Below are 8075 nucleotides of genomic sequence, written 5' to 3'. Positions count from 1 at the left end.
TGATCCCGAAAAGCCAGTGCATGCAGTAGAAACAGGTCCCAGTGCCATTATCAATGGCTTCTCAGTTTGCCTCCATTGGTAGCCACATTCAGGGAGTCCCGTTTGATCACATGTTCAGTCCCAGTCCAGATGGATTTGGTGAGCTCGCATTAGATCGGGCACACTGTCTCAGTGGGTGGATCAGTCGCTCGGGGTCCTGACTTCCTTGCCCATCTTCTCACTCGTGCACTTCATCTGGGCCTTGGGAGCTCAGTCCATTGCTCTGATGAGGGTCTCTGTCTCTTATCTCCATCTGCCACCAGACAAAGATTTTATGGTGATATTCGAGATAATCATCAGTGTGATAGTGGGGCAAGGCCAGTTTAGGAACCCTCTCCTCTACTGTACAGGACCTAGCTGGGGACATCCCCCTGGACACCTGGGATCCCCTCTAGAGCCAAGTCTCTTGCCAACCCTAAAATAGCTCCCTTAATGTAGATATCTTCTTCCCTGCTCCTATATCCGCCCTTCCTCCATCTCCACCCTCCCACTCCCCCAAGCTGTCCCCAGTCTTTCCCTTCTCTCTCCCAGTCTCCCCTTCCCCCAACCCCACCCTCGCCCCTACCTCCACCCCCATGTTCCCAACTTTTGCCCGATGATCTTATTTGCTTCCAGTTTCTAGGAGGATCTATATATGTGTTCCTTTGGATTCATCTTGTTATTTGGATAGGGGTTTGTCAATCTTGTTGATTTTCTCCAAAAAAATTTTTTTTTGTTTCATTGATTCTTTGGATTGTTTTCTTTTTTTTGGCATTTTAAATGTTTTAATAACTTAGGGCTTTTCATGACAATGAGACATGTCTACTCCTGGCAGCACCAGCTACTTCAAGAGGAAAATGGGCATTGAAGAGGCTCCTTATGGAGTTTGATAGCCATTTGGGCAAGAAACTGCTCTTGCCTGGACTGTTGCATAAACTGGACACAGAGAACCCGCAGAGAGAGGACTGCTGAACTTGCCTAAAGGTGAGATGGTCTTTTGGGGTTCCTGATTCATGAAATAGTCTGCAAGACATTATGCAGGACAAAGCAGATAGTGACTGAACTGCCTTTGAAATTTCCTGCTTCATGGAAATGTCTGCTGGATACTATGGGCCTGAAGGCTGAAGATGGATTCATGGCAGCGGCTTTCTGCCTCTGGCTTCTTTCTCCCACAATTCTGTTCTGTCTTCCCTGCTTACCTATGTTCTGACCTATCAGGCCAAGCAGTTTTCTTTATTAATTAACCAATGAAAGCAACAGGTAGATAGAAGACCCACCTACATCATTTCCCCTTTTTCTGTTTAAACAAAAAAGAAAGGCTTTCACTTTAACATAGTAAAATTACATATAACAAAATAGTTATCAAGCAAGAATTATAGTTACAATATTTATACCTACTTTATCTTTTATCATAACTAAGGAAAACTATAACTATTTATTCTTCAACTCCATCAAAGACTCCAGAAGGATATAATATTACCTAATTAAACAAGAAATAAGCAACCTCCAAAATTCTAGAAATGAAAGAGACATCTCACTGCCTGGACAGTCACCCAAAGTTCCTTTGTACCATTAGGGCATCCATCTTTGGATTGTTTTCTGTGTTTCTATTTTGTTGATTTCAACCTTCAGTTTGATTATTTCCAGTCTTCTACTCCTCCTAGGTGAGTCTGCTTCTTTTTTTTCTAGAGCTTTCAGGTGTGTTGTTAAGTCTCCAATGTGTGCTTTCTTCATTTTCTTTAATTGGGCACTTAGTGCTGTGAACTTTCCTCTTAGCACTGCTTTCATAGTGTCCCATAGGTTTGATTATGTTGTTTCTTTATTTTCATTAAATTCAAGGAAGACTTTAATTTTTTTCTTTATTTCTTCCTTGACCCAGGGGTGGTTCAGTAGTTGACTGTTCAGTTTCTATGTGTTTGTAGGCTTTCTGGGGGTAGAATTATTGTTCAATTTTAAATTTATTCCATGATGATCTGATAAGACACAGGTGGCTACTAATATTTTTTTGTATCTGTGGAAGTTTGCTTTCTTACCCAGTATGTGACAATTTTCAAGAAGGTTCCATGAGATGCTGAGAAGAAGGTATATTCTTTCCTATTTGGGTGAAATGTTCTATAGAGGTCTGTTAAGTCCATTTGTTTCATTACTTCCTTTAGTTCTCTTAGTTTTCTGTTATGTTTCTTTCTGATTGACCTGTCCATTGGTAAGAGAGGAGTGTTGAAGTCTCCTACTATCAGTGTGTGGGGTTTTATGTGTGCTTTGAATTCTAGTGAGGTTTCTTTTACATATGTGGGTGCTTTTAAATTAGGGGTGTAGATATTCATGCTTGAGACTTCATCCTGATGAATTGTTCCTCTTGTGAGTATAAAGTGTCCATCTCCATCTCTTCTGATTCATTTTAGTTTAAAGTCAATTTTGTTAGATATTAGTATAACCACACTCACTTGTTTCTTAGGTTTGTTCGATAGAAAAACCTTTTCCCAACCCTTTTCTCTGAGGAAGTGTCTGTCTTTGAGGTTGAGATGTGTTTCTTGTAAACAGAAGAATGCTGGATCCTGTTTTTTATCCATTCTTTTAACCTGTGCTTTTTTATAGGTGAATTGAGTACATTAATATTAAGTGATATTAATGACCGGTGGTTGTTAACTCTGTTTTTTTTTTTTTGGTTTTTTTTTTTTGGTATAGAGTTTGTGTGTTTTCCTTCTTTGAGTTGTTCTGGTGGAGGTCTGTTGTCTGTTAGATGTCTGAGTTATTGTGGGTGTTGTTGGCTTCCTTGGGTTGTGCTTTTCCTTCTAGTACTTTCTGTAAGGCTGGGTTTATGACTATGTATTATTTAAATTTGTTCTTATCCTAGAATATCTTGTTTTCTCCATTGATGGTGAAAGAAAGCTTTGCTGGTTATAGTAGTCTGGGCTTGCATCAATGGTCTCTTAGTTTCTGTAGCACATCTATCCAAGACCTTCTGGCTTTCATGGTTCCATAGAGAATTCAGGTGTAATTCTGATAGATTTACCTTTATATGTTACTTGAACTTTTTTCAGTTGCAACTCTTAATATTCTTTCTTTATTCTGTATGTTTTGTTTTGATTATTATATGGCGAGGGAATTTTTTTTGATCAAATCTATTTGGTGTTCTGTATGCTTCTTGTATCTTCATAGGAATATCCTTCTTTAGGTTGAGAAAGTTTTCTTCTATAATATTGTTGAATATATTTTCTGGACCTTTGAGCTGTAATTGTTCTCCTTCTTCTACCCCTATTATTCTTAGGTTTGGTCTTTTCATGGTGTCCCAGATTTCCTGGATGTTTTGTGTTGTGAATTTGTTGGATGAGTTATTTTCTTTAATCAATGAGTTTATTTCCTCTATAGTATCTTCTGACACTGAGTTATGTAACAGAAACCAAAATTAATGATATTGTTCTAGAGAATGGTCAATCAGGACTTGGAACCAATGGTCGTTCAGGACAGAATTGCCAGTACTTAAGTTTAGGCTATTTAATTTTGATGTGATAGCTTTCTATAGTTTTTTTTGAAAAGCCATTTAAGTTTTATTACTTCATTACAGTGCAGCAGTTTGTTCAATTTCTTTCCCATCTTTTAAAAAAAATATCATGGCTATTATTCTTAACAACTTAATATTTACAAATACAAAATAAAATATCACAAAGCTGCTTTTTACTTTTTCTTTTTTTCTCTTTTTTAGACTTGTTTATTCAAGTATCTGAAAACACTCTTTCCACTTCCTCCCCTCCTCCCAACACCTTCCCGCTCCCCCCACTCCCCCCACTCCCTCTCCTCCTCCCTCACCATTCCCAAAAGCAGTCAGGGTTTCCTGCCCTGTGGGAAATCCAAGTTCCTTACCCCTCCCTCCAGGTCCAAGAAGGTGAGCAAACAGACCAAGATCCCAAAAAGTCAGTCCATGCAGACAAAAGAAGACCCAGTGCCATTGTCAATGGCTTCTCAGTCTTCATTTGGACCTTGGGGGCTCAGTCAGCCCCCATGTCAACCACATTCAGAGAGTCCGGTTTGATCACATGCTCATTCAGTCCCAGTCCAGCTGGCCTTGGTGAGCTCTGATTCAATCAGTCCCCTTGTATCAGTGGGTGAAGGCACCCTTCGTGGTCCTGACTTCCAGTGCTCCAATGTGGGTCTCTGTCTCTATCTCCATCCATTGTCAGATAAATGCCCCCTCTGATTTTGCTTTCCTTGCTCACAATCTACCTCCCTCTGTTTCCCATTTGGACCAAGGGAGTTAAGTCCAGTGTTCCAATATGTGTCTCTGTCCCTATCTCCATCCATCGCCATATGAAGGTTCTATGGTGACATGCAAAATATTCATCAGTATGGTTATGGGCCAAGGCCAGTTCTGGCACCCTCTCCTCTGCTGTCCAGAGTACAATCTGGGGACCTCTCTTTGGGCCTGGGAACCCCTCCAGATTCAAGTCTCTTGCAAACCCTAAAATGGCTCTTTTAGTTGAGATATAAACTACCCTGCTCCCATAACCATCCTTCCTCCCCCCATTTCCCCAAGCAATCCCCAATCCTCCCCCTCTCCCCTCTCCCTAACCATCTCCCCTTACTTACACCCCCCACCCACCGTGCACCCAAGTTTGCCTGGCAATCTTGCCAACTTCGGCTTGCTGTATATTGCTTTTATTATATTTATGTATGATCCTTGTATCCCCAGTCTCTCCAACACCTTTATCATAAATGGGTGTTGAATTTTGTCAAATGCTTTTTCAGCATCCAATGAAATGATCATATGGTTTTTTTCTTTCAGTTTATTTATATGATGGATTACATTGATAGATTTGCATATGTTGAACCAGCCCTGCATCTCTGGGATTGATCATAATGGATAATTTTTCTAATGTATTCTTGGATTTGGTTTGCCAGTATTTTATTGAGAATTTTCATGTCGATGTTCATGAGTGAGATTGGCCTGTAATTCTCTTTCTTAGTTGTGTCTTTGTGTGGATTTGGTATCAGGGTAACTGTAGCTTCATAAAAGGAATTTGGCAATGACTCTTCTGTTTCTATATTGTGGAATACATTAAGGAGTATAGGTATTAGCTCTTCCTGGAAGTTCTGGTAGAATTCTGCATTGAAACCATCTGGTCCTGGGCTTTTTTTGGTAGGGAGATTTTTGATATCAGCTCCTAATTCTTCACGACTAACAGGTCTATTTAGATTGTTCACCTGTTCTTGGTTCAACTTTGGTATATGGTACTTATCTAAAAAAAATGTCCATTTCTTTTACATTTTCCAACTTTGTGGCATATAAACTTTCGTAGTAAGATCTAATGATTCTCTGAATTTCCTCTGTGTCTGTGGTTATGTCCCCCTTTTCATTTCTGATCTTGTTAATTTGCATGTTCTCTCTCTGCTGTTTGATTAGTTGGATAGGGGTTTGTGGATCTTGTTGATTTTTTCCAAGAACCAGCTTTTCGATTCATTGATTCTTTGGATTGTTTTCTGTGTTTCTATTTTGCTGATTTCAGCCCTCAGTTTGATTATTTCCAGTGTTCTACTCCTCCTGGGTGAATCAGCTTCTTTTTTTCCTAGAGCTTTCAAGTGTGCTGTTAAGTCTCCAATGTGTGCTTTCTCCGTTTTCTTTAATTGGGCACTTAGTGCTATGAACTTTGCTCTTAGCACTGCTTTCATAGTGTCCCATAGGTTTGAGTATTTTGTGTCTTTGTTTTCATTAAATTCAAGGAAGACTTTAATTTCTTTCTTTATTTCTTCCTTGACCCAGGGGTGATTTAATAGTTGACAGTTCAACTTCCATGAGTTTGTTGTCTTCCTGGGGGTAGCATTGTTGTTGAATTCTAACTTTAATCCATGGTGATCTGACAAGACACAGGTGGTTACTAATATTTTTTTTGTATCTGTTTAAGTTTGCTTTGTTACCAGGTATGTGGTCAATTTTTGAGAAGGTTTTATGGGCTGCAGAGAAGAAGGTATATTCTTTCCTATTTGGGTGAAATGTTCTATAGATATCTGTTAAATCCATTTGATTCAATACCTCCAATAATTCTCTTAATTCTGTTCAGTTTCTGTCTGATTGATCTGTCCATTGGTGAGAGAGGTGTGTTGAAGTTTCCTATTATTAGTGTGTGTGGTTTGATGACTGCCTTGAGTTCTAGAAGTGTTTCTTCTACATAAGTGTGTGCCTTTATATTAGGGGCATAGATATTCAGGATTGAGACTTCCTCCTGATGAATTGTTCCTGTTATGAGTATGAAATGTCCATCTCTATCTCTTCTGATAGATTTTAGTTTGAAGTCAATTTTGTTAGAAATTAGAATGACCACACCTGCTTGTTTCTTAGGTCTGTTTGCTTGGAAAACCTTTTCCCAACCCTTTACTCTGAGTAGATGTCTGTCTTTGTGGTTGAGGTGTGTTTCTTGTAAACAGCAGAATGTTGGATCCTGTTTTCATATCCAATCTCTAAGTCTGTGCCTTTTTATAGGTGAATTGAGTCCATTGATATTAAGTGATATTAATGACCAGTGGTTGTTGACTCCAGTTATTTTTGTTTTTTGGGGGGGATAGTGGAGTGTATGTTTTTCCCTTCTTTGAGTTCTGCTTGTTAAGGGTCGCTTGACGTCTGAGTTATTGTAGGCGGTGTTGGGAATGTTGGATTCTTTGGGTTGTGATTTTCCATCTAATACTTTCTGTAAGGCTGGATTTGTAGCTACATATTGTTTAAATTTGTTTTTATCCTGGAATATTTTGTTTTCTCCATTGTTAGTGGACGATAGGTTGACTGGGTAAAGTAGTCTGGGCTTGCATCCATGGTCTCTTAGTTTCTGCAGTACCTCTATCCAGGACCTTCTGGCTTTCATGGTTTCCATAGAGAAGTCTGGTGTAAATCTGATAGGTTTACCTTTATAAGTTACTTGATCTTTTTCCTTTGCAGCTCTGAATAGTCTCTCTTTAATCTGAATGTTTTGTGTTTTGATTATTATATGGCGAGGGGATTTTTTCTTTTGATCCAGCCTATTCGGTGTTCTGTATGCTTCTTGAATCTTCATAGGGATATCGTTCTTTAGGTTGGGGAAGTTTTCTTCTATAATTTTGTTGAATATATTTTCTGGACCTCTGATCTGCAATTCTTCTCCTTCTTCTACCCCTATTATTCTTAGATTTGGCTTTTTTATTTTGTCCCACATTTCCTGAATGTTTTGTGATGAGAATTTGTTGGATTTGCTGTTTTCTTTGGTCAGAGCGTTTAATTTCTCTATGGTGTCTTCAGAGTCTGAGATTCTTTCTTCTATCTCTTGTATTCTGTTGGTTATGCTTGTTTCTGAAGTCTCTGTTTTTTTACCTAGATTTTCCATAGCCAGCCGGCCCTCGACTTGTGATTTCTTCATTGACTCTATTTCAGTTTTCAAATCTTGAACTGTTTCCATTACCTATTTGATTGTTTTTTCTTGTTTTCCCAGAATTTCATTTATGGATTTACTCATTTCTTCAAACTTCTTGGTATATTTCTCTTCCATTTCTTTACTCATTTCCTCAATCTTTTTGTTATACTTATTTTCCATTTCTTTACGGCAAATTTTCATCTCCTGTTTAAGTTCCTCTATTAATTTCATAAAGATCTGCTTAGAGTCGATTTCTTCTATTTCTTCTGGAGTAGTGTGTTCAATTCATCTAGTTTCGTGCTCCCTGGATTCTGGAGATGTCATGTTGCCTTTCAGGTTGTTGGAGGAATTCTTTCATTGGTGCCTGCCCATCTCCTCCTCTGTGGGTGAAACTCCTCAGCACTCTCTGGATAGAACTCCTCAGCACTCTCTGGATAGAACTCCTCAGCACTGCAGCAGGGATAGTTGGTATTTCCAGGACCCAGGAGACAAAAGGGCAGCAGCAGTGAGGGCAGGGAGAGAGATATAGTTTTATCTTACTATATTTTATTATGTTATATAAGAAATAAAGAAAAGAAAAAAAGAAGGAAGAAAGGAAGAAAACCTAGTCACTACCACTACTTGGGTAATTATTAATGACTAAACTGTTACTTATACCTGCTGGGAGAGGGAAATCAACTTTCTCCA

Source organism: Myodes glareolus, chromosome 10 (genome assembly GCF_982192425.1).
Source record: "Myodes glareolus chromosome 10, mMyoGla1.1, whole genome shotgun sequence".
Classification (NCBI taxonomy): Eukaryota; Metazoa; Chordata; class Mammalia; order Rodentia; family Cricetidae; genus Myodes; species Myodes glareolus.
This window is presented reverse-complemented; position numbering follows the sequence as displayed.